The sequence below is a fragment of the Macrobrachium nipponense genome, chromosome 5 (genome assembly GCF_015104395.2).
Source record: "Macrobrachium nipponense isolate FS-2020 chromosome 5, ASM1510439v2, whole genome shotgun sequence".
Taxonomy (NCBI): Eukaryota; Metazoa; Arthropoda; class Malacostraca; order Decapoda; family Palaemonidae; genus Macrobrachium; species Macrobrachium nipponense.
The window spans coordinates 110,210,633-110,233,963 of record NC_061107.1 but is presented as its reverse complement, the minus strand read 5'-3'; the positions used below and the strand labels follow the sequence as shown (position 1 = coordinate 110,233,963).

Genomic DNA, 23,331 nt, shown 5'->3' with positions numbered 1-23,331 from the left:
GTCTTCGCGACATCAAGAACAAAGAGACTTCCGTTGTACTGCTCCCCGGTGCTCGATCCGGGAGAAGTAGCAATAGATGCCCTTCTCTGGGACTGGACAGGGATGGATCTGTATGCCTTTCCCCCGTTCAAGATCCTGGGAGAAGTGATTGAAAAAATTCACTGACTTCAGAAGGGACGAGAATGACTCTAATCGCCCCTTACTGGCCGGCAAAAGAATGGTTCGACAGAGGTCATGTCCTTCTTAGTAGACTTCCCCGAGGGCACTGCCTTTCGAGGATAGATCTACTCAAAACAGCCCCACTTCGAGAGGTACCACAAAAACCTCAAAACCGCTCGACTGAGTCTAACTGCGTTCAGACTATCCAAAAGTTGCCAGAGCGAGGGGTTTTTCAAGACCTGTGGCAAGAGCTATTGCCAATGCAAGAAGGGCTTCCTCTCTGCAGTGTACCAATCAAAGTGGGCTACGTTTAGGAGTTGGTGCAGAAGGAAGGGCATTTGCCTCTACCACAACCTCTGTGAGCCAAATAGCTGACTTTTTACTTTACCTGAGAAAGTGACTTGAAGCTTGCAGTCTCGACAATCAAAGGCTACAGAAGTGTGCTATCTGTATCGTCTTTAGACATAGAGGAATTGACTTGGCAGATGACAAGGATCTTCACGATCTATTAAGATCCTTCGAAACTACAAAGAATTCCTCAACCTAAGCTGCTGTCATGGAATTTGGACGTAGTCCTTAAATTCCTAATGTCCAGTCGGTTTGAACCGTTTCAAAATACATCATTAAGGATCTTACCAAGAAAGCTGTCTTCCTAACTGCTCTGGCGACGGCGAAGAGGGTTAGCAAATTCAAGCTTTTAGCAAGCATATTGGATTAAGGGACATAATGCCGTTTGCTCATTAAGCCCAACATTTCTGGCTAAAAATGAGAATCCGTCCAACCCTTGGCCCAAAGTTTTGAGATTAAGGGTATGGCTGAACTTAGTTGGACGGGAGCCAGAGAGAGTCCTGTGCCCTGTCAGGGCTCTAAAAATTTTATTTGCGGAGAACGAAGGAATGTCGAGGTCCTTCTAACAACTTGTGGTGTTCGGGTCAGGAGACCAGATTTACCTATGTCGAAGAATGCCCTGGCATTCTTCTTGAGGACACCATTAGCAGGGCGCACTCATCTTGCGAAGACAGTGATATGAAGCTGTTAAAAGTGAATGCCCACGAAGTAAGGGTTATATCTACCTCAGTAGCCTTCCAAAAGAACATGGCACTCAATGACATTCTGAGTGCCACCTTTTGGCGCAGCAACTCGGTGTTCGCTTCACACTACCTGCGGGATGTGAAGACGACATCCGAGAACTGCTATGCGCTGGGACCCGCCGTACGTCGCCGCAGACACTTTGTTTGTTAGCAGGAAGTAGTACTCATCCTATCCTGTAGAAAATGGGTAGGTGATTTAAAAAAAAAAAAATTTATATTGGATTATGGTTGTGTAAGGTCGGCCGCCTGAGGCGGACTTCCTTTCCTTTAGCCTAAGTAATGTGGGAATTAACTTTGTTAGGCTGGTCAGGTGGTGGTTTTTTTGCTTTGTTGCCCTCATAGTATGGTCAAAAATTGGTCTAGTCACATTGTGGTCACGCCCCCGTTGACAGATCATCTAGAACTCACCAGCTACATAGGTCACTACCTTGCTGGAGACTCTAGTAAAGCAATAGCAGACTTTGGTGACAGTAATCACGAAGTCACTATGCTAACAGGTAAGGAACCAAGATGTCAATCATCTGCATGTATGTGTTTCCAAAATCCTTTTTCTGTCTCTCCCTACCTCCAAAGGTGGGAAATTATTCAGCTATACTATATATATATCTGCCGGGTAAGTTTCATGAACAAAATGATATTGTTAAGATACAATAAAGTTTGTTCATACTTACCTGGCAGATATATATAATCAAAGTACCCACCCACCTCCCCTCAGGAGACAGTGGGAATAGAAAATCTGATAGAAAATGGGTGAATGGTTCCTGACACCCGCCTCCCAGCGGCGGGAATGGGTACTAACCACCTGGCCGACCACTGCGTGTGCCGGGAGTTTTTGAAATACTGTCGGACTTCGGAGAAATACAGCTATATATATATCTGCCAGGTAAGTATGAACAAACTTTATTGTATCTTAAGGGGACCGTCCGCTATGGCGGATGACATGTCAACTTGAAAAAATAAAGAATCGAGTTATTACTTGTATCTATGCAGAAACATGCCGTGCATGCTTTTCCAGAAGTTTTCAGCTAATTATTTTCACAAATAATGAAGATATAGCGGTTTTTTTTTAAATGATGACGTCATCGTAACTGCGTCGTCTGTATGACTTGAGTTTGACAGAATCGTTTTTGCGTGTTTATTTTTGCATATATACAGCGATTTTTTAAGATTTTCTTCGAAATTCTCATACATCTGGTAGCAATGAAAGGTACTGTGACTGTGTGACACTGTGTGAGAAGCGAGCTGCTCAGAGCGGTTATTTATAGGCGAGACTCGGAGAATGACTCAGTTACGCCACAGACGTCAAAGCAGTTACACGCACGTTGGCACTTGCGTTTGGTTACTAGCTATTTACGTTTTTATAACTTCTTAGTGAACTTATAGCAATGCCGACGTTACATAAGATCAAGAAGGCTACTCAGCAACTATGGCTAGCAAAATTAGCGAAGGCCAGGAGTGTGCTGAAAGAAAAACACGGACGAAAATTAATTGTTTTCAGCTGCCCTCATTGTCTCATGTCTCGCCGTCAACATCATTATCTGGTGTCACGCTGAGGGTATTAACACACTTTTAGGGGTAGGACCACGATCCTTGATGTAGAAATCAACAATAAAAGTACAAATAAAGTAATTATAATAATGTTGTTTTGACTTTCGTAAGAAAAAAGCGAAAATTTACATAGCAAATCTTTGGGAGCTCATAACTCAAAAACATACTTATGCGCATGTCGGTCCATTACCGGTATTTTTTTCTGGGGCTCAGCTCGTGTCGCTGCGCGAAATCTTTAATCCTTTTAATCTATATTTTCTAGGGTAAATGTACTAACACATACCAGAGAATAAATAAAATAAAGAAAAAGGTCAGTATAACTGACTCGCTCACCCTCCAAGAGGGTGTCGGTATGAACTAGGCTAGAGTGAGACCACTACCACGAGCCAAAGCCAATAGAAATCTCCCACTACAAAAACCCTCCATGAGGGGAGCCGACCCACAGAGTGAGCAGCTCGTACTACTACTACTCCAATCCCATGCTGCCAGACTGCTGCGCCTCTGGTGGCCATCCTTTTCAGTTAGCGCACACGAGTCACACGTTGCTATTTTCTCTCTGTGTTTTTTTTGTGCCCTTTCGTTGGATTTATCTATAATGGAGCGTGCAGCATCGCAGCAGCTAAGTTAAGTACTCAGTATTTATGGTTAGTTGGTTTTTTCCGGCCCTGAAACAGTATTTGCCGTTTTTTAGGTATAAATACGATCTCTGGGTCGGAAGCATGGCAGCAGGGTTCTGCCTCGTGGTGGGTTCGTTCTTGGTCTCCCATACCTAGAACATCCCCTTACCTTTGTACCGTAGCTCTATATTAGTTATCCGTTTTACTTAGGTTACTGTCTACTCAGGTTTTGTCATGCATGCATGTCTGTTACCTTATGTAGGCTTCTTCTATCCAGACCCTAGTCCCGGCTCTTAGTATCGGCCTTTGACTAGCTTTGAGTGGTAGACTTGCCTTCGGGTTAGTCGTACACTCCTGGATTTTTTCTCCTACTATATTGCTTTCTTTCTTTTATTTTTATTTAATTATACTTTGTATTTTGTTATGGTTAGGTTGTTAGGCGTCTGGCTTAGCCTAGGGCCTGGCTCATTGAGCCTATACTACCGCTCATCAGTTCGGTTGCTTCCCTATAGCAGCTCTCTGATCAGTTGGTTTTTGGTGGCCCAGGGGCCTATATAGCTACGCTTTTCAGTTCAGTTGCTTCCCGATAGCATCTCTCTGATCAGTTGATTTTGCCTAGGCTTAGTTGTCTTATTTTTTGGTCGTACACGCCTACTCGTGGTCACTACGTGATCACGAGACAGCCAGACGCCTGCCCAGTCACCTTCCCCCCCCTCCCGCTCTTCCATAGAGTCGGGGGAGGGTGGGTCGGTCTGCCCATGCTCGCTCCCCATACCCGAGCCTGCCTCCCTCTCTCCCCCCAGGCGGAGGGGCTAGGAGACGGGACAGACCCAGACTGGACTCGACCTCTCCGGCTTCTCGGTCCGGCCGGGTGGTAACGTGTTGGGGGGTACTGGCCTTTCCCCCCATCCGTTGCTACCTTGTCGCTCCGTGCTTAGCTCGAGCCTGTATATTCTTCTCGCTCTTTCCCACCTTACTAGGGCTCCTTTCCTACCGGAGTCCTGGCATCCAGCGGAAAGTTGTTAGTCCACCCAGTAGAGTGGACCGGAACATACAGTGGGTCCCCTGCTAACCTTACCGTATTGCTGAGTTACTACACTCCGCTACGCACTGGACTTGGTCCGGTTCGTTTGAGTTTTAGGTTTAAGTGTTATTAGATTAACTATAAGTTTATCTTAAGGACCTTAAAACCATCCCCCCTCCCTTACATGTCTTACCGGATCTCTCCGGGATTATAGCCTATTCAGGCGAAGCAGGGAGGGGTTATGCCCAAAATGTTTTTTCCGAGCTCCGGCATGCAACGGAGTTCTTCTTTGTCCTTAGCCTGTAAGTGATATTCTTTAAGATACTCATGTGTCTTCCCACTTACAGGCCACCAACTGTGAGCACCCGGGATGCGCCGCCACACTTCAGGACCCATGTGGACACGAAGTTTGCCGGTCCCACGCTCCATGCGCGACTCCGCACGGGGACATCCAGGTCTGGTACCATGAGACGTGTACCATATGTTACGATCTGGTGAGCCAGCTTTTTAGACGGGGTAAGTATTCCATCTCCGGTAGCTGCTCCGCTTCTGTCTTAGTGCTTAAGTTTTCATCATTCACTTTAACTTAAGGCATCTAAGTTTAAGTTATACTTTAAGTTTTAGTTTTAAGTGATTCTTAAATCTAATCTACGCCCTCTCTTCCAGGCGCCGGCAGGGAGGGATACCGCACTGGCAACCCTGCGGGCCTGGGTCGGCGGTTTTGGGAAGAACGCCGCCAAGGGTATGCCCTACATTCTAGAGAAACGGTTGGCGGTATTAATCTTCCCCGGAGGCAAGGCGACAGGATACGTCGACCCAGTAGAGGCGGCCCCGACTATCGCCTTCATCCAGCAACAGCTGGCTGCCTCATTAACTGATCAAGACCAGGATATCTCCACGGACGTCGCGACTTTAGATATTAATGTGGAACCTATGGTAGGTGTAGACGACCTGTTGGTCGAGGTAGGTAAGGTGGACACCCAAGGGTCACCCTTGGGCGTAACTGTTTCTTCTACTCCTGTAACCTCTCCATCCTTCCAAGGCTTTACAGGTAATGAATTGTATACTCCTCCTGCCGCTTCGGTTAGACCTAAGGTCAAGGGTCAAGCAGTGAAATCCTTGACTAAGACGTCGTCGTCGTCTAAGAAGACGACTTCGGCTTCATCCTCCTCGCGTAAGTCTCCGGCTGGGAATCCCGGAGCAGACAGGTCTAAGGCTTCTAGCTCCGGCTCTAAGTCCTCAAGGACTAAATCCTCCAGAGAGAGGTCTCGTACTCCGGCAGAGTCACCAGTTCCGCTACCCCTGGTTCCGATTCAGAGCCACCCCTCCACCTCCGCAGCAGCTCCGGCTTTGGACCCCAATGCTGGCCTGTTGCAACAGGTGGGCGACCTGGTTGGGTCCCTAAAGAGTAGCATGGAACAAATGATCTCTCGATTGTCGGATAGGATTACTTCCAAGACTCCATTATAGCCGGCCTGAGAGAAGCCCCTCTAGCCTCTCCTCCCACTTTCCAATACAAGTGGAACTCAGAGCTTCCTCCGTATGACTCGCTACCCTCCGTTCTCGATGAACAACCCATGGAGAGTAGCGTCATACGCAACCCCCTTCCAAGACGGTCTCATTTATATACCGGAATTTGGAACTCGAAGGATAGAGGACTTCGAGTTCTACCCGGAAGACCTCCAGCCTCCGTTCATAGGCTACGCAAGGCTCACAGCTTCAGCCCCATTGGTTCGGGATGATAGGGTACCAAAGGAGACAGTCCTCTATTCACAAGACCAGGCTCAGAGAGAATGGCTCAGGTGTTTAGAGGACATGGCTTGTTCTAATACCAAGATACAACCTTTTAAGAGTCCCTTTACCATTTTCACAATGGATGAGAGTACCCCGCTCCCATTCCTGACAAAGATCGCGAGGTCTACCATCCCAGCGGTCCCAGAAGGGGGGGAAACCCATGCCTCAATTGGAAGGAAGCAGATCCCACATCTCCGTTACTCCCCTCAGTCGGAGATTGTAAAGAAACTTGCCGAACACCTTCTCAGCTGGCAAACTCAAACCGGACTGTGCTATGGAGCAGTTTGGTGAAAAGCTACCCAGGCTCCCAGATAGCCCTTATTCAGGCTGAATTTGACGTCGAAATCGCGATTAGCCAGACCAATTAACTCTATGGCTATGACCGAGGTAGCAACCATAGCCTATGGCTCAGGAACCCCGCTTTTTAAGCTCATGACCAAATCCCTGACTCAAACGGTACAGTCGATATGTTTGAGTTTGCCACTGCTAGAACGAATTGTAGGAAGCATGTCCTACAAGAGGCAACCATTCGGCATGAGCCGAATAGGTTACTCTCGTCTAACATCTGGGGAGCAGATCTCTTCCCAGAAGCTATGGTGAAGGAAGTCCAGTCCAGGAAGGCTAACGAGGCTCAACCAGAGCCTTAAGGACCGTTGGGGCCTTACGGCTAAGAGGAGGCAAGACCTAACAGCTAAAGGTAAGGGCAGAGGAAACCCAGGCGTTCCAACCTTACCAGAAAAAGCAGCCACGCTTTCCTCAGCAGGTTCCAGCGGTGCCCTTAGTGCAAACAGCCCAACCTTCCACTTCTAAAGCAATCAATCACAGCCAATTTATGATATCCCCTCAGCCTCAGCCCTCCACCTCTTACGCCATCTCTCCAGCTTACAATCAAGCCTTCGAGAGTCAAGCTTCACAGAATATAGACCGCTCGGGTAAGGGAGGCAGAGGTAAGCGTTCCTTTCGTGGGAGAGGATCGGGAGGCCCCTTTAATAGGGGAAAAGCACTTCAGAGGAGGCCGAGGTGGTTACCAGAACCAATAAGAACTTCAGGTAGGAGGGAGGCTGTTTCACTTTCGCCACCGGTGGAACTTCAGCGAATGGGCTCAGAGCATAGTATCAAAAGGCCTCCTGGGCTTGGAGCTGGTTGACGAACCCACCTCCATCCAGACCTTTTCCCGTCAACTTCCCTTCGCCAAGGAATTTGACAGAGTACGCAGAGGACCTCCTTCAGAAAGGAGCTATAGCGAGAGTCAAGAGATTAAAATTTCAAGGTCGCTTGTTCAGCGTGCCAAAGAAAGGCTCACAAAAAAGAAGGGTAATCTTAGACTTGTCCCGCTTAAACTTAGCCATCCGCTGCGACAAGTTCAAGATGCTCACGATCTCGCAGGTGCGCGGACCTTACTTTCTCCGTGGGGCCGTCACCCACCTCTATCGATCTTACAGACGCCTACTATCATATCCCTATTGCAAGACACTTCCGTCCGTATCTGGGTTTTCAAGATAGGAGACCAGACATTCTCCTTCAAGGTAGTTCCCTTCGGACTCAACGTGGCACCCAGGTGTTCACGAAGTTAGCGGAAGTGGTAGTGCAACAACTCAGATACAGGGATTATGGTAGTAGCGTATCTCGACGATTGGTTGATCTGGGCTTCACAGTCGAGGAATGCAACGAGCTACACTGAAAGTGATTCAGTTTCCTGGAATATCTAGGATTCAAGATAAACAGGACAAGTCAAGACTCACTCCAGAGTCAAACTTTCAGTGGCTGGGCATTCAATGGAATCTATCCTCCCATACTCTGTCGATTCCATCAACCAAAAGGAAAGAAATAGCGAAGTCAGTCAAGCAATTTCTAAGTCACAAACTGGCGTCAAGGAGGACTCAGGAAAGGATCCTGGGTTCTCTCCAGTTTTGCATCAGTGACGAACGTCTTAATGAAAGCCCAAACTGAAAGACCTAACCAGAATCTGGCGCTCACGAGCAAATGTCAGGTCCAGGGACAAACTATCCTCAGTCCCTCGGATCCTAAAGAAATCGGCTTCGGCCGTGGGCGCAAGTCAAGAATTTGTCAGTGTTCAGTACCCCTTCAGTTCCCTCCACCAGGGATCACCATCCACACCAGTACGCGTCCTTAAGCGGTTGGGGAGGGTATTCCCAGGTCAAAAAGGTTCAAGGAACTTGGTCACCTCAGTTTCCATCAGTTCCATATACACGTACTGGAGGCAATGGCAGTGTTCTTGACTCTAAAAAGGTTGCGCCCACCAAATACTCCCACATAATGCTAGTCCTGGACAGCGCAGTGGTAGTACATTGTATAAACAGAGGAGGCTCCAAGTCACGTCATCTAAATCATGTCATGGTAGCCATCTTCTCCCTGGCAGACAAGTTCAGTTGGCATCTCTCCTCCACTCACATAGCTGGAGTGAGAAACGTCATAGCAGACGCGCTATCCCGATCATGCCCCTAGAGTCGGAATGGTCACTGGACAACGGTTCGTTCCAATGGATCCTTCAGAGAGTTCCAGGGCTACAGGTGGATCTCTTCGCATCTCAAGCGAACCACAAACTGCCGTGTTATGTAGCCCCCAACCTGGACCCTCTGCCTATGCCACGGACGCCCTGGCTCTAGACTGGAACAACTGGAAGAAGTTTTATGTCTTCCCTCCAGTGAATCTTCTCATGAAATTTTAAGTTTTAAACAACTCAGGACATTCAGGGTCAAGTGGCTCTAGTAGCCCCAGACTGGCCGAAGAGCAATTGGTATCCCCTAATTCTGGAACTGGGCCTTCGCCCTCTTCGGATCCCCAATCCCAGGCTCTCCCAGTCAGTACAAACGAAGACTGTGTTCGCTTCTCAGGGATTCTAAAAACAAAACCCTAACTTTATGGATTTCATGAAGTTTGCCGGCAAAAAGAGATGCGAATATTGACCCGCAGAATATACTCTTCTTGGAATCCGATGAAAAAGGGATTCAACTTTGAGACAGTATGATGCTGCTGTCAAAAAGTTAGTAATCTTCCTGAGAGAATCAGATATTAGAATCATGACAGTTAATTCAGCTATATCCTTTTTCAGATCCTTATTTGAAAAGGTTTAGCAGCTAGCACGATTACGACAAACAAGTCAGCCTTGAAAAAGATATTTCAATTTGGGTTCAACATAGACTTGACGGATTCCTACTTCTCGTCTATTCCTAAGGCATGTGCTAGACTTAGACCTTCTGTAAGGCCTACGTCAGTTTCATGGTTCTTAAACGATGTTCTAAAACTGGCTTCAGAAACCGATAATGACACATGCTCGTTTATAATGCTCTTAAGAAAAAACAAAAACCCAAAAGAAAAACCCTATTTTTTATTAAGCTTAGCTTCAGGAGCAAGAATTTCAGAACTGTCGGCTTTTATCCAGAGATCCGGATCATATTCAATTCCTTCCCACAGGGGAAGTCCTACTTTCTCCGGAACGTAGCTTTTTAGCAAAAGAATGAAGATCCTTTGATGAGGTGGGAACCTTGGAAGGTACTACCCCTTCCACAAGATGTATCTCTTTTGCCCAGTTTTCAACCTTACGAGCCTTTCTGTCCAGGACCCTCCTCATCCTCATCGGGTCCCCTCTTTAAGAGGGAAAAAGGTGGAACTTTATCCATTAAAGGCATCAGGCAAACAAATCCTGTACTTTATTAAGCAAGCCAATCCTGACTCTTTCCCGAAAGCACATGATGTCAGGGCAGTAGCCACCTCAATTAATTATTTCCACATATGAACTTCGATGAGTTGAAAAGTATACCGGATGGAAATCGCCGACAGTGTCAAACGTCATTACCTTAAGTCCTTGGAAGCTCTGAAATTTTCAGCAGTAGCAGCGGGTAACATAGTTTCCCCTGACTCTAGCTAATCTGTAGTAGAAGATTCAGTCCTCCTTTCTACCTGCCTCACCCAACAGTTCGTCTATTCCTGCCTTGTTCATTTACAGTCACCTTGTGTCTTAGCTGCTTTTATGATGATGTAGTGGGTGCCCCCGCCCCTTTTTTTTTTTGCTAGGGACACTCACAGATGATTATAGATATTGATCTCATGGATGTTACCGCCCCCTTATTTTTATGCTAGGGGATACATCTTATTTATAATGGTTACGGGTTTTGTATATTAAGTCAATATACATTGCCTTTATATATTAGCATTGTGAATTAATTTGTTCATTTGATTATATTAATTGCTATAATATTTTTTGATACATGCCTTTACACAGAGCCATTTTGATACATATAAGCCATTTACCTCTGTATATATGTAAATTACCTTATATTAAGTAACATGATTAGAACTAATGTAATTTAAGCATATTTCTATTTTTGTATCACTGTGTATATGTATCTTTTTAGCAATTATTCTTTTTAGATTTATTTTTTTTTTTTTTTTCTTTTATTTGAGACCTATTCTGATTTATGTTTTATTACTGTTTTTTTACAATCTTGTGCTATTTCTCTGGTACGATTTCACGCAGCGACACGAGCTGAGCCCAGAAAAGGGATTTTGACGTAAGGAAAAATCTATTTCTGGGCGATTGGCTCGTGTCGCCAGCGAAATCCCACCCTAACCCACCCTCCCTTCTCCCCACCCAAGATTGTCTGCTAACTTCAGGATGGCCACCAGAGGCGCAGCATTCGGCAGCATGGGATGGAGTAGTAGTAGTACGAGCTGCTCACTCTGTGGTCGGCGGCTCCCCTCATGGAGGGTTTTTGTAGTGGGAGATTTCTATTGCTTTTGGCTCGTGGTAGTGGTCTCACTCGCCTAGTGTTCATACCGACACCCTCTTAGTGAGGGTGAGCGAGTCAGGTTTATACTGGAACCTTTTTTTTTCTTTATTTTATTTATTCTCTGTATGTGTTAGTACATTTACCCTAGAAATAATAGATTAAAGGATATTTCGCTGGCGACACGAGCCAATCGCCCAGAAATAGATTTTTCCTTACGTCAAAAATCCCTTTATTATCCAATTTTAGGGAGAAAGATATCATTGGAAAGAGGAATAAAAATCCCATAATTCTGTGTGGCAGAATTTTGATTTCTTTTTTTCTTTTTTTTTTTTAGAATTTTTTGAGTGTCTAGACTAAAAAAAAAGAAAAAAAATTCATAAAAAAAAAAAATAAAAAAATTAAAAAATAAAAAAAAAATTCTGTCACACAAAATTGTTCCGTATATGAAGAAGTTTTTATGGTATGATTTTCAATACAACTGATGTCATATTAGCGGAGAAAACTCTACCAATTATTTTTTTTTAAATCATGATTTTTGCTAATAAAACGAAAAGTTTTTGATCAAATGACTTGAAACTTTTATATGATGAAGGTATATATATATCTAAAACATATATGAAAATTATGTATTTTGCGTAATAAATAAAAAAAATAGACATCATAGCGGACGGTCCCCTTAACAATATCAATTTTTTTTTCGGGGGGGGGGGGGGGGAAGGGTTTACCGCGCAGACATAAGGAAAAATGTTTTTTTTTTTTGTTTTTTTTTTTTGTAAATTCACCATAATTCGAAATATTGTGTTAGAAACTCTTAATTGTTTGCAAAATAAAGGTAAATGATTGAATATTACTAGAATGTAAGAGTTTTAGCTTACAATTGCATTTTTCGACCATTTCGGTGGAGTAGTTGGCCGAAGATTGAAATTTTGAAAATATTTCAAAAACTGATAAAAGCTACAACCATGGGTTGTTTATTGTTGTATTCTACATGAAATTGTGCACATTTTCATATATAAAACTTTATTTAAGGGCTAATATAAAACTGCATACGTTACGACAATCGGACGAAAAAATTTATGATTTTTTCAGTTGTTACCCGCGGGGACGTAAGGAAAAAGTTTTTTTTGTTTTTTTTCCAAATTTCACCATAAATCAAAATATTGTGCTAGAGACTTCCCGTTTGTGCAAAATGTAGGTAAATGATTCAGTATTACTAGAATATAAGAGTTTTAGCTTACAATTGCGGTTTTTTACCATTTCGGTCGAGTCAAAGTTGACCGAAGGTTGAAATTTTGGCACTTATCGTTATTTATATGAAAAATATTTCAAAACTGATAAAAGCTACAGCTATGAGTAGTTTTTTGTTGTATTCTACATGAAATTGTGCACATTTCCATATATGAAACTTTATGTAACGGCTAACATAAACTGTACAAAAATTACGACAATCGTACGAAAAAATTTATGATTTTTTCGGAAGAGTACTGCGCGGACGTAAGGAAAAAGTTTTTTTTCCATAAATTCACCATAAATCAAAATATTGTGCTAGAGACTTTCAATTTGTTGTAAAATGAAGGTAAATGATTGAATATTACCAGAATATAAGAATTTTAGCTTACAATTGCGTTTTTCGACCATTTCGGTAGAGTAAAATTTGACCGAAGGTTGAAATTTTGGCATTTATCGTTATTTATATGAAAATATTTCAAAACTAATAAAAGCTACAACCATGAGTTGTTTGCTGTTGTATTCTACATGAAAGTTCGCACTTTTTCATATATAAAACTCTATGTAACTGCTAATATAAAATGGTGGAAAAATTATGTCAAAGTGACAAAATAATTTCCGAGATGTGTCGCTGATTCTTTTTTAGTGCGAGAAGAGAGAAATTCGCGCTTGTGCGCCTGGATAACGATTGTAAAAACAAAACAAAAAAAGCTTGATCCGTGAACTCCCAGCGTGATTCAAAAGTTTTCGCCTAGTAGGCCTATAACTATTTTTCCACAAATTTTTTTAAAAACTTTTTTTTCATCGTCCTTTAATAACCTCCAAATCTCGGCAGACAATTTTCGTCGTTAGAGGGTTAATGTAAATTATTAATTTTGGCTAAATCATGTGGAATGTACCACTTTTGTAAAATTCTTGTGAGCTGATAAATTTGAAATAGGTATCATAGCTGAGATTGGGGTTTGGGGTTTATCTGAAGCTCATATTGGGAAGTGTGTTAGGATCAACTACCTTATTATGTTTGGACCAAATGGATGTCAATGGGATAGATGCACATCAATACCTTAAGAGTGGAACTATCCATCAGGGCAGGCCTATTCCATGGGGCAGACTCATTCTGAGTATAGGACTTTTGGTATTGTGTGAGGTTTGTCCTATATAATTAGGGTGGGGAATGATTGAATTTCCTGTAGTATTACATCCCATCAAGTAGGCTTGGCTTATGCTTGAGCCAATGTAATTTTGTTGTTGCCATTCCCTCTTGGGAATGGCAAATCTGCCAGAAGGACCAGCGCTATTTTCGTCGATTTGATTGCCCAGGTGCCCAGGCCAAAGACTAAGGACAAGGACATCGACGCCAACCCCAGACTTCAGGCTTCTCATGGGTGGTTCAAAAAATTCTGTAAACGGACTGGCATCCATTCGGTGGTGCAGCATGGGGAGACAGCCAGCTCAGACACGAAAGTGGCCGAAGCCTTTATTAAGACGTTTGACGAGATGACAATCAAGGAAGGCAACAATTCTCAGCAAGTCTTCAACTGTGATGAGACTGGCCTTTTTTGGAAAAAAATGCCTCGCCGGACGTACATCACGCAGGAAGAGAAGAAGCTACCCGGCATAAGCCTATGAAAGATAGGCTTACGCTTGCACTATGTTCGAACGCCAGTGGGGATTGCAAGGTGAAGCCCCTACTGGTGTATCATTCGGAGACTCCTCGAGCCGTTCAAGTGGCCTCCCACAAAGGATGCTTAAGGAGAAAGGCTTCTTCCAGTGATGTGGAGGGTTAATGCGAAAGCCTGGGTAACAAGACTTTTGTTCACGGAGTGGGTAAATCTGTGTTTCGGCCCGACAGTGAAGAAATTCTTGGAAGAGAAGTGCCTCCCTCTGAAATATCTGCTGTTGTTGGACAATGCCCCTGCTCACCCTCCTGGCCTCAAGGAAGGTATCCTAGCGGAATATTCTTTTATCAAGGTTCTTTATCTTCCGCCTAACACCACCCCTCTCCTCCAGCCCATGGACCAGCAAGTGATATCGAACTTCAAGGAGCTATATACAAAACATCTTTTCAAGAGATGTTTCTACATCACCGATACCACAAACCTCACCTTTGTGAATTTTGATTTTAGAAGGAGCATTTCGATGTTGTGATATGCATCCGACTCATTGCCACCAAGCTTGGCAGGAGGTTTTCGAGGCGAACCTTGAATTTTTCGTAGAGGAAACTCTGGCCTGATGCCGTATCCGCCCAAGACTTCGAGGGATGAGTTCTCTAGCAGCGGCGAGGAGGAGGAGGACGGCCCTATGACACGGCAGAAATTAAGGATGCTCTAGCTGCTTTTCATAAGGTGCAATCATTTGTAGAAAAGAGACACCCCGAAAAGGCTTACACAGGTTGTATGCTTGCACAGTTCGATGACGTTTGCCTGAGTCGTTTCAGGAGCATTTTGAAAAGCAGGCAGAAGCAATTTTCCTTGGATAGTTATTTTTTAAATGAGGCCTTTAGTACTAGCAGGAGAAGCAAAAGGAAGATCCAATTGATACAATGAAAAAAAAAAAACAGAAAGTTGAAAGAGGTGGTGAAATTGAAATTTTGTAAAAAAAAAAAATTGTAAAGTATTAAAAAGTAAAAAAAGATGTAAAAATAAAAAAAAAGAAAAGAAAAAATTTAGTTTAAAGTTTTTTGTAAAGTTAAGTGTTACACTTTTGTTAATGTGTTTCGTAAAGTTTAGTTTATGTTTCCTGACATTTTTTAATGTGTTTCGTAAAGTTAAGTGTATGGACTATAAGAAGTTTTCTGCAGTTTGTCCTCCTCCTCTGTCGCCACTTTCGGAGATAGCTTCACTCGAAAGGTAAGGTTCCACATTTTACTACATACGTATGTATGTACGTATAGTATTTCTTGTATACCACGTACACTAATACACTTTATTTACAGGTACAGTGGTCCCCCCGTGTTTGGGGGGGTATGCGTACCAGACCCCCCCGTGAATAGTTTTAGAACCCCGCGAATGTTTAGAACCCCTATAAAAAAATGCTAAAAACAGCCTATTTTGTTAGTTAAAACTCAAGAAAACCCACTAAAAATTTTCATACATGGTTTTTTAATTAGTTTTATCACGATTGTGCATTTTATGATGAAATTCATTAAAAAAAACAGGAATTTGTGGATATTTACCATAGAAAAATACCGCGAATGCGCGAATTTTCCGCGAATGATGCAGGGAAACTTTCCCGAGAGAAGTCCGCGAATGTGTGAGTCCGCAAATCTGGAGAACGCGAATACTGGGGTCCACTGTATACGTACATATTAGTACTAGTACGTATTAAGTTAGGTATTGAATGATCCAAATTGTTGTAGTATTTCATTGTTTTTACTGGGGTGTTTTTGTAGGGCTTGGAACGGATTAGCCATTTTACATGTAAAATGCGGTTCAAGATACGAAAAGCTCATGGATACAAAAGCCGCCTCGGAATGGATTAATTTCGTATCTCGAGGCACCACTGTATTTAGGGTGAATCCTACCTACTGTTAAAGTTTCTATGAGATATGATTGGCATTCAAACTAAACAACAAAAGAATAATGCTTGGCTGACCCAGATGGACTGTTGATAATCACTTATTTTCCCACCAGATGTAGTTGAATGTTTACAATTTTGTCAGTTCTTCAAGCTGTGTCTGTTCAAAAGGTGTGGATTAGCTTACTAATTTTTACTATATTTTGAGTTTACTTCTTTTGCATGGTAGGCACTTGACCGAGCATAATACGGTGAAGAATTGTGTTTTCCCCTAGAGCGACTGACCTTTTTCTTTGCCCCTGAGAAAGAGGTTGTCAGAGCCTTCGTCTGTCTGTAGCTTATGCCTTTTCAAAATGTACCAGATTTGCTCCTTACTTGGTCCAGATATGTTGACATTAATTATAGCGATTGATTAATTTCCCATTCTGTTTGTTTGTTGGCAGGATATTTTTTCTATAGATTAGACATGAAATGTGTGAAAAAGAGCACACCAAATCTATCCCAGGTGGCCAGGACACAATTATGAATACGTCTATTTGAAAAAGGAAATCACAATTAACCCTTTAACGATGATTGGACGTATTAAACGTTGATATAAATTGTCTGTTGGGTGCCGATTGGACTTATGGTACGTCGATATAAAAAAGTTTTTTTAAAAATTTGCGGAAAAATACTTATAGGCCTACTAGGCGAAAACTTTTGAATCATGTGCCTTGGGGGATGCTGAGAGCTCACGGATCAAGGCGTTTGTTTTGTTTACAATCGTTACCCAGGCAAGCAAGGGTGAATTTCTTTCTTCTCACACTAAAAAGTATCAGCGACACATCTCAGAATTTATTTTGTCACTTTGAGATAATTTTTTGCACCATTTTATATTAGCCGTTACATGGAGTATTATATATGAAAATGTGCGCAATTTTATGTAGAATACAATTAAAAATAACTCCACATGGTTGTAGCTTTTATCAGTTTTTGAAATATTTTCTATAAATAACAATAAGTGCCAAAATTTCAACCTTGTCAACTTTGACTCTACCGAATGGTCGAAAAACGCAATTGTAAAACTAAAACTTATATTCTAGTAATATTCAATCATTTACCTTCATTTTGCAACAAATTGGAAGTCTCTAGCACAATATTTCGATTTATGTGATTTATTAAAAAAACTTTCCTTACATCCGCACGGTGACTCATCTGAAAAAATCATAAATGTTTTTGTCCGATTGTTGTAATGTTTGCACCATTTTAAATTAGCCCTTACATAAAGTTTTATATATGAAAATGTGTGCAATTTCATGAAGAATACAACAATAAACAACTCATGGTTGTAGCTTTTATCAGTTTTGAAATATTTTCATATAAACGATAAGTGCCAAATTCCAACCTTTGATCAACTTTGATTTGACCGAAATGGTAGAAAAACGCAATTGTAAGCTAAAACTATTACATTTTAGTAATATTCAATCATTTACCTTGATTTTGCAACAAATTGGAAGTCTTTAGCACATATTTCGATTTATGGTGAATTTATGAAATAAACTTTTTCCTTACATCCGCGCGGTAACTCTTAAAAAAATCTTAAATTTTGTCGTCCCGATTGTCGTAACGTTTGCACAATTTTAAATTCCGTTACATAAAGTTTTATATGTGAAAATGTGTGCAATTTCATGTAGAATACAACTAAAAACAACCTATGGTTTGTAGCTTTTATCAGTTTTGAAATATTTTCATGTAAATAACGATAAATAGAATAAATTAGTCCTTAGGTCATCATCTTTAACTCGACCGAAATGGTCGAAAACAAAAATTGTAAGCTACAACACTTACTGTCTAGTAATATTCAATCAATTACCTTCATTTTGCAACAAACAGGAAGTCTCTAGCACAATATTTCGATTTATGGTGAATTTTTGAAAACCGCTTTTTTTATGTCCACGCGTTATGAATTCATGCATCATTTTGTGATAATATTTTCTCTGTGTTGCCTTGATTGTTTTACAATGTGTTACATACTAAAATGATCGCAATTTAGTGTACAATACAACGAAAAAAATTTAACTCCTTAGCTTTAACCGTTTTGTTCACAGCTCGATTTGTATACAATTACAGGCATCCACGGGTTACGATGCGGGTTCCGTTCTTGAGACACGTTGTAAGCTGAAAATCGTCATAAGCCGGAACATCGTCAAAAATCCTAAGAAAACCTTACTTTTAATGCTTTGGTGCATTGAAAACTCTGTAAACTGCATTCTTATGGCATTTTTCCATCAAAAAACCTTCAAATATTGATTATTTTGGATTTTTGGTGTCATATTTCATCTCCCAGATGAGCGTTGTGGCGTCGTAACCCTGGAACTGCATTGTAACCCTGGAAATAACATCTATTGACAAGCGTCGTAACCTCGGAACGTCGTAAGCCAACACCGTCGTAACCCGGGGACTGCCTGTATATGAAATTTATTTTTTGCGCTGTCATATATCCCAATAGTATTTACAGGCGGTCCCCGGGTTACGACGGTTCCGGCTTACGACGTTCCGAGGTTACGACGCTCTTTCTTAAATATTCAATGGAAAAATCCGTCCTGGGTTACGACGCTTGTTCCGAGGTTACGACGCTGACGCTTCCGACGCTCCGAGTTAACGACGCTTTTAAAAAACGCATACTATGATAAAAATCCTTTATAGTTTAGCACAGTATATTAATAAAAATAAGTTTCTGGTTAGATTACAACAAAAATTTTGAGATTATGATGATTTTCGACACTTTTTATGTTGTATTTTTCTATGTTTTTTTAGTGACGCCTCATATGCGGAACTAGTTTCCGAGCGAATGAATACATACTAGTTTACATATAACAGTCCAAAAGCGCTAATAATGAAAAAATCATTGCTTGTTTCCAGTAATAATAACAAAACTAAGTTTCTGGTTAGAATTACAACGCAAATTCCCCAAAAGTATCCAAAGAGACATTATCCAGTAATTTGATCAGAGAGAGAGAGAGAGAGAGAGAGAGAGAGAGAGAGAGAGAGAGAGAGAGAGAGAGAGAGAGAGAGAGAGGCGTCTTCCAACGCTCCGAGTTAACGACGCTTTTAAAAAACGCATACTATGATAAAAATCCTTTATAGTTTAGCACAGTATATTAATAAAAATAAGTTTCTGGTTAGATTACAACAAAAATTTTGAGATTATGATGATTTTCGACACTTTTTATGTTGTATTTTTCTATGTTTTTTAGTGACGCCTCATATGCGGAACTAGTTTCCGAGCGAATGAATACATACTAGTTTACATATAACAGACCAAAAGCGCAAATAATGAAAAAATCATTGCTTGTTTCCAGTAATAATAACAAAACGAAGTTTCTGGTTAGATTACAACGCAAATTCCAAGTATCCAAAGAGAGACATTATCCAGTAATTTGATCAGAGAGAGAGAGAGAGAGAGAGAGAGAGAGAGAGAGAGAGAGAGAGAGAGAGAGAGAGAGAGAGAGAGGGCAGGCGTCTTCCGACGCTCCGAGTTAAGGACAGAGAAGTGTTCGTTTCGTTAAACGGCCTCTGACTCATGCCAGTAAATGTTTTGTTGATACTAATAATATAAGCCTATTTAAAGATACGTTTACTTTAATTAGTCTATATGATACGAAAATAGTAATCAACTGTTCTTGTAGCCCTCAATATTTGGCAAAATCGAAGTATCCAAAGAGAGACATTATCCAGTACGTAATTTGATCAGAGAGAGAGAGAGAGAGAGAGAGAGAGAGAGAGACGCTTTGGCAACAATGGTCTCGGGGGTTTTTATAGCTTCCTTCTGCTTGATGATCGTGGATATTGTGAAGGATTTCGACCATACTAGTTTGCCAAATCGACGATACGAACGCCACGTTCATGCTTTGCTATAATTTCATGTTTTGCTTCCATCGAAATCATTTTCTTGGGTTTTTTTCTTATCACCTGCTTTGTCTTTAGCTTTGAGACCCATGGTTAATAATAAAATAGACAAAATAACACGAAAAATAGGCGCAAATACAACGAACTAAACAACGACGTGTTAACATGCAGCACCAACAAACAAACAGACTGAACGCCATTTATCGGTCGCCTATACAACTAACACTCATCGCAAAATCGTATCTCAAATATTTCGTTGTATATCAAAGCTTGTATTTTCGCAAAGAATTTCTGTTATATCTCAAAAACATTCGTATATTAGGGCAATCGTATGTTCAAGTTTCCATTGTAATTTGATCAGAGAGAGAGAGAGAGAGAGAGACGCTTTGGCAACGAATGGTTCTCGGGGATTGACGTAACGTTTATTTTCTGAACAGATAGGACAGAGAAGTGTTCGTTTCATTAAACGTTCTCTGACTCATGGCAGGAAATGTTTTGTTGATACTAATATATAAGCCTATTTAAAGATACATTTACTTTAATTAGTCTATATGATACGTAAATAGTAATCAGCTGTTCTTGTAGCCCTCAAGATTTTGCAAAATCACTCCAGGTTGTACATAAAAACTTCAAGAATGTAGTGTCACCAGAGGATTACAATAGTTTTTACCTTCAAGAACCAGCATTCTTTTTCTTTTATGAAATAACTCCAGGTTGTACAATCCAAAACTACAGGAAACAACATGTAGTGCAACCAAAGGATTACAAGTAAGGTTTTTATAACTTTTTATTAGTTTAAGACATAGTTTCCAAGCGTCGTTCCGGCTTACGACGATTTTTCGGCTTACGACGCGTCCTCAACGGAACGGAACCCCCGTCGTAACCCGGGGACTGCCTGTATATATATAAGATATTTTTTTTTCATTTCTGATGGTTGCATACTAAACTTCAGGCAATGACAAAAAAAAAAGGAGCCAAAAATGAACTCTTAATCTTGAAAACTAAGCGTGCTGTGATTTTTTTGAAAAAACATTTTTTTCCGCTTCGTCGCTCACTTGCGAACGCCGCCGGCATACGGTGGACGATTTTTAAAACACCGCTTCGGCGTTTAAGGGTTAACATACTATCAACACTGTATTCATTGGTGAAATTTCAAAATTGACTTAATCTTTAATGTTTGAAATAAAGAAAAATGTGTAATGTATGAAATTCTTTGTTGAGCTAATAAAAGATTTTATTGAATGCTACAGAATGCTTAATCAATATTTTCAGCCGTCTGGAGGAATACTTAAAAGAGGGAAAGGTAGCTATTGGTGGAGAAGTTAATAGGGCAGAGAAATGGATATCACCAACCATACTGGTTAATGTTTCTCCAGACAGTAAGGTATTGGATTTTGTCCTTGTCTATTGGTATATTTTATTTTATATTTTATTATGCTATATTTTGTAAAATATTAACTTTATCTTCCTATCTAAATCTAGTATGTATGGGCTAAATTAAATAAATCTGATAACTGTAACAAGATCTCTGTTTGGTTGTTCTGTCATTAAAAGAATGCCCTACTGAAGTCATAGTTTTGCTGCAGACTATTTTAGGTGGATCGAGCGAAACAAAAAAAGGTAAGAGGGCTCTTGAGCCAGAGGAATTTCTTTGCCCTCAGTTCATATCTATATATCTTTCTGTATGCTGTCTCTCATTATTGCATATCCCACTTTCATATTTTACTAGGCTTTATCTTATCTTCCTGTCCAGTTGTTCTAACTACTACTACTTGGCTCTGCTGTGGTTTCCCTTATTTACACCTTTAGATTTTTTTACTGCATTTGATGTAGTATTGATTCTCTTTAACTAGCCCTCCATCTTTTGTCAGTTCCCACAGGCAATGGATTAAGAGATTTTATGAAGGACATTTAGATTTTGTAGAAACAGAGAAATTAAAATAAATTCCATGAGGAAAATGAGCAGTGGGAAACTTAAATCTTTATTGACAATCAAGAAGCCCTTTATGTAAACTGTGATTTAGGTATCATAAATTTTAATGTATCTACCATTTAGGGTGCTTCCTGAGAGATTGCTGCTCAAAATTTTGATTCCTAGATACCTAGTGATAGGGACACCAGGGAACATCCATCAAATTGATACACATCAAAACAACATTGCCAGCAATGTGATTCCTTAAAACAGCAAGAGGAAAGAGTTGCATCTTCATTAGAATGAACAGATTTTCTCTAGATAAAATAGTACTGTATCATCTAATCTAGAAACCTAAAACAGATGATATGAAATCTCTGTTGATATTATGACCCACCTAAACTTCAGTTATGGCATTGGAGTAATTTATAATAGAGAGATGTAGCATTTCAGTGAAGACAAAATATTAGAAATGGTCCCAGACAGCAGGTAAATAAGATCCCAGCTAAAACATTGGTGATCATCCTAACTAAAGATGATCCAGAAATATCCTTGTGTTAATATTGAAAATGATGATAGCTGAAACCTTTGCACTATATTCATTACTCCAGGTTTGGCCATCCCTCCTGAGTTTGTATGATGATAAATTATACAGAACTGTTTTAAATTTGACCATGGAAACTGTACTTGTTCCTACAAGATATACAAACCCTCAGTCCTTTTTTACATAAGGAATTACTTTCAGAGTAGGCTGGAATACAGCCTTTAAATTCTTGAACAAGGTGGTTAGGCAGTAACTACAGTCTGGTAGGCGGGTAGGCATGCCTGTCCAGATGTAACACTCCATTTTGCTTTCGGCTGTCTTCCGATGAAGATGTATGTTGTGAGCTCTTGCTGGCAAGCCGTTAATTACAATTTTCCTTGTGGGATCCTTATTTGTTATTTTGAATGAATACAGGCGGCCTACGGTTAACGGTGCAATCGCTTAGCAGCGAATCGGTTTTATTTTAAGGTATTTTTACGGGACAATTTTTCGGTTAACAGCGCCACTAACATCATTATGTTTAACGAGTACATACATTTGTAGAAATATCGTTCAGACCATAAAGGTTATGCAAATGGTATTAAAAAATTTTATTGAGAGTTATTACATAGGTATTAGGGTAAAATATATGCCTCTGACGCTGTTGTATGCCGAAATATATTAAATAAGTGCAAATTTAGCAATGGATGTGTTGATGTAAATAAAGGTTTATGCTTTTTATGTTTAAATGTGTATGAAATGTATTATGTATAGTTTTTTTTTTTTATTTCTGCACAGAAATGTGATACAAAGGCAGCTTTAGAAACTGCCCTTCACATTATCAAAGAGGATGTTTTTTCATGTTCATTCTTGTGAGCCGCCACCTGCCGCTCTTCCAAAAATATCAAGGTTAACCCTCTTACGCCGACTGGACGTATTTTACGTCGACATTTTTTGTCTCCCCTGGGTGCCGACTGGGACGTATTTTACGTCGACTTACAAAAGTTTTTTTTTTTTAAAATTCGTTTCGGAAAAATACTTATAGGCCTACCAGCCTAAAATTTTTGAATCACGCGCCTTGGGGGATGCTGGGAGTTCACAGATCAAGGTGTTGTTTTGTTTACAATCGTTTACGCAGGGCGCGCAAGCACGAATTTCTTTCTTGCCGCACTAAAAGTATCTGTGACACATCTTGGAAATTATTTCGTCACTTTGACATAATTTTTTTACCATTTTAAATTAGCCATTACTGAAGTATTATATATGAAAATGTGCGTATTT

The 23,331-nt window shown here is 40.8% G+C and overlaps 1 long non-coding RNA gene across 1 annotated transcript in view; it reads left to right on the top strand.

The window, feature by feature from the left end:
* LOC135215141 (uncharacterized) overlaps positions 1 to 20,995 on the top strand; it is a 27,782-nt gene extending 6,787 nt beyond the window's left edge. The window contains exon 3 of the long non-coding RNA XR_010314601.1: positions 20,888 to 20,995. This is a non-coding gene — a long non-coding RNA (uncharacterized LOC135215141). The remainder of the gene's footprint in view (positions 1 to 20,887) is intronic.
* Positions 20,996 to 23,331: the final 2,336 nt, after the last annotated feature.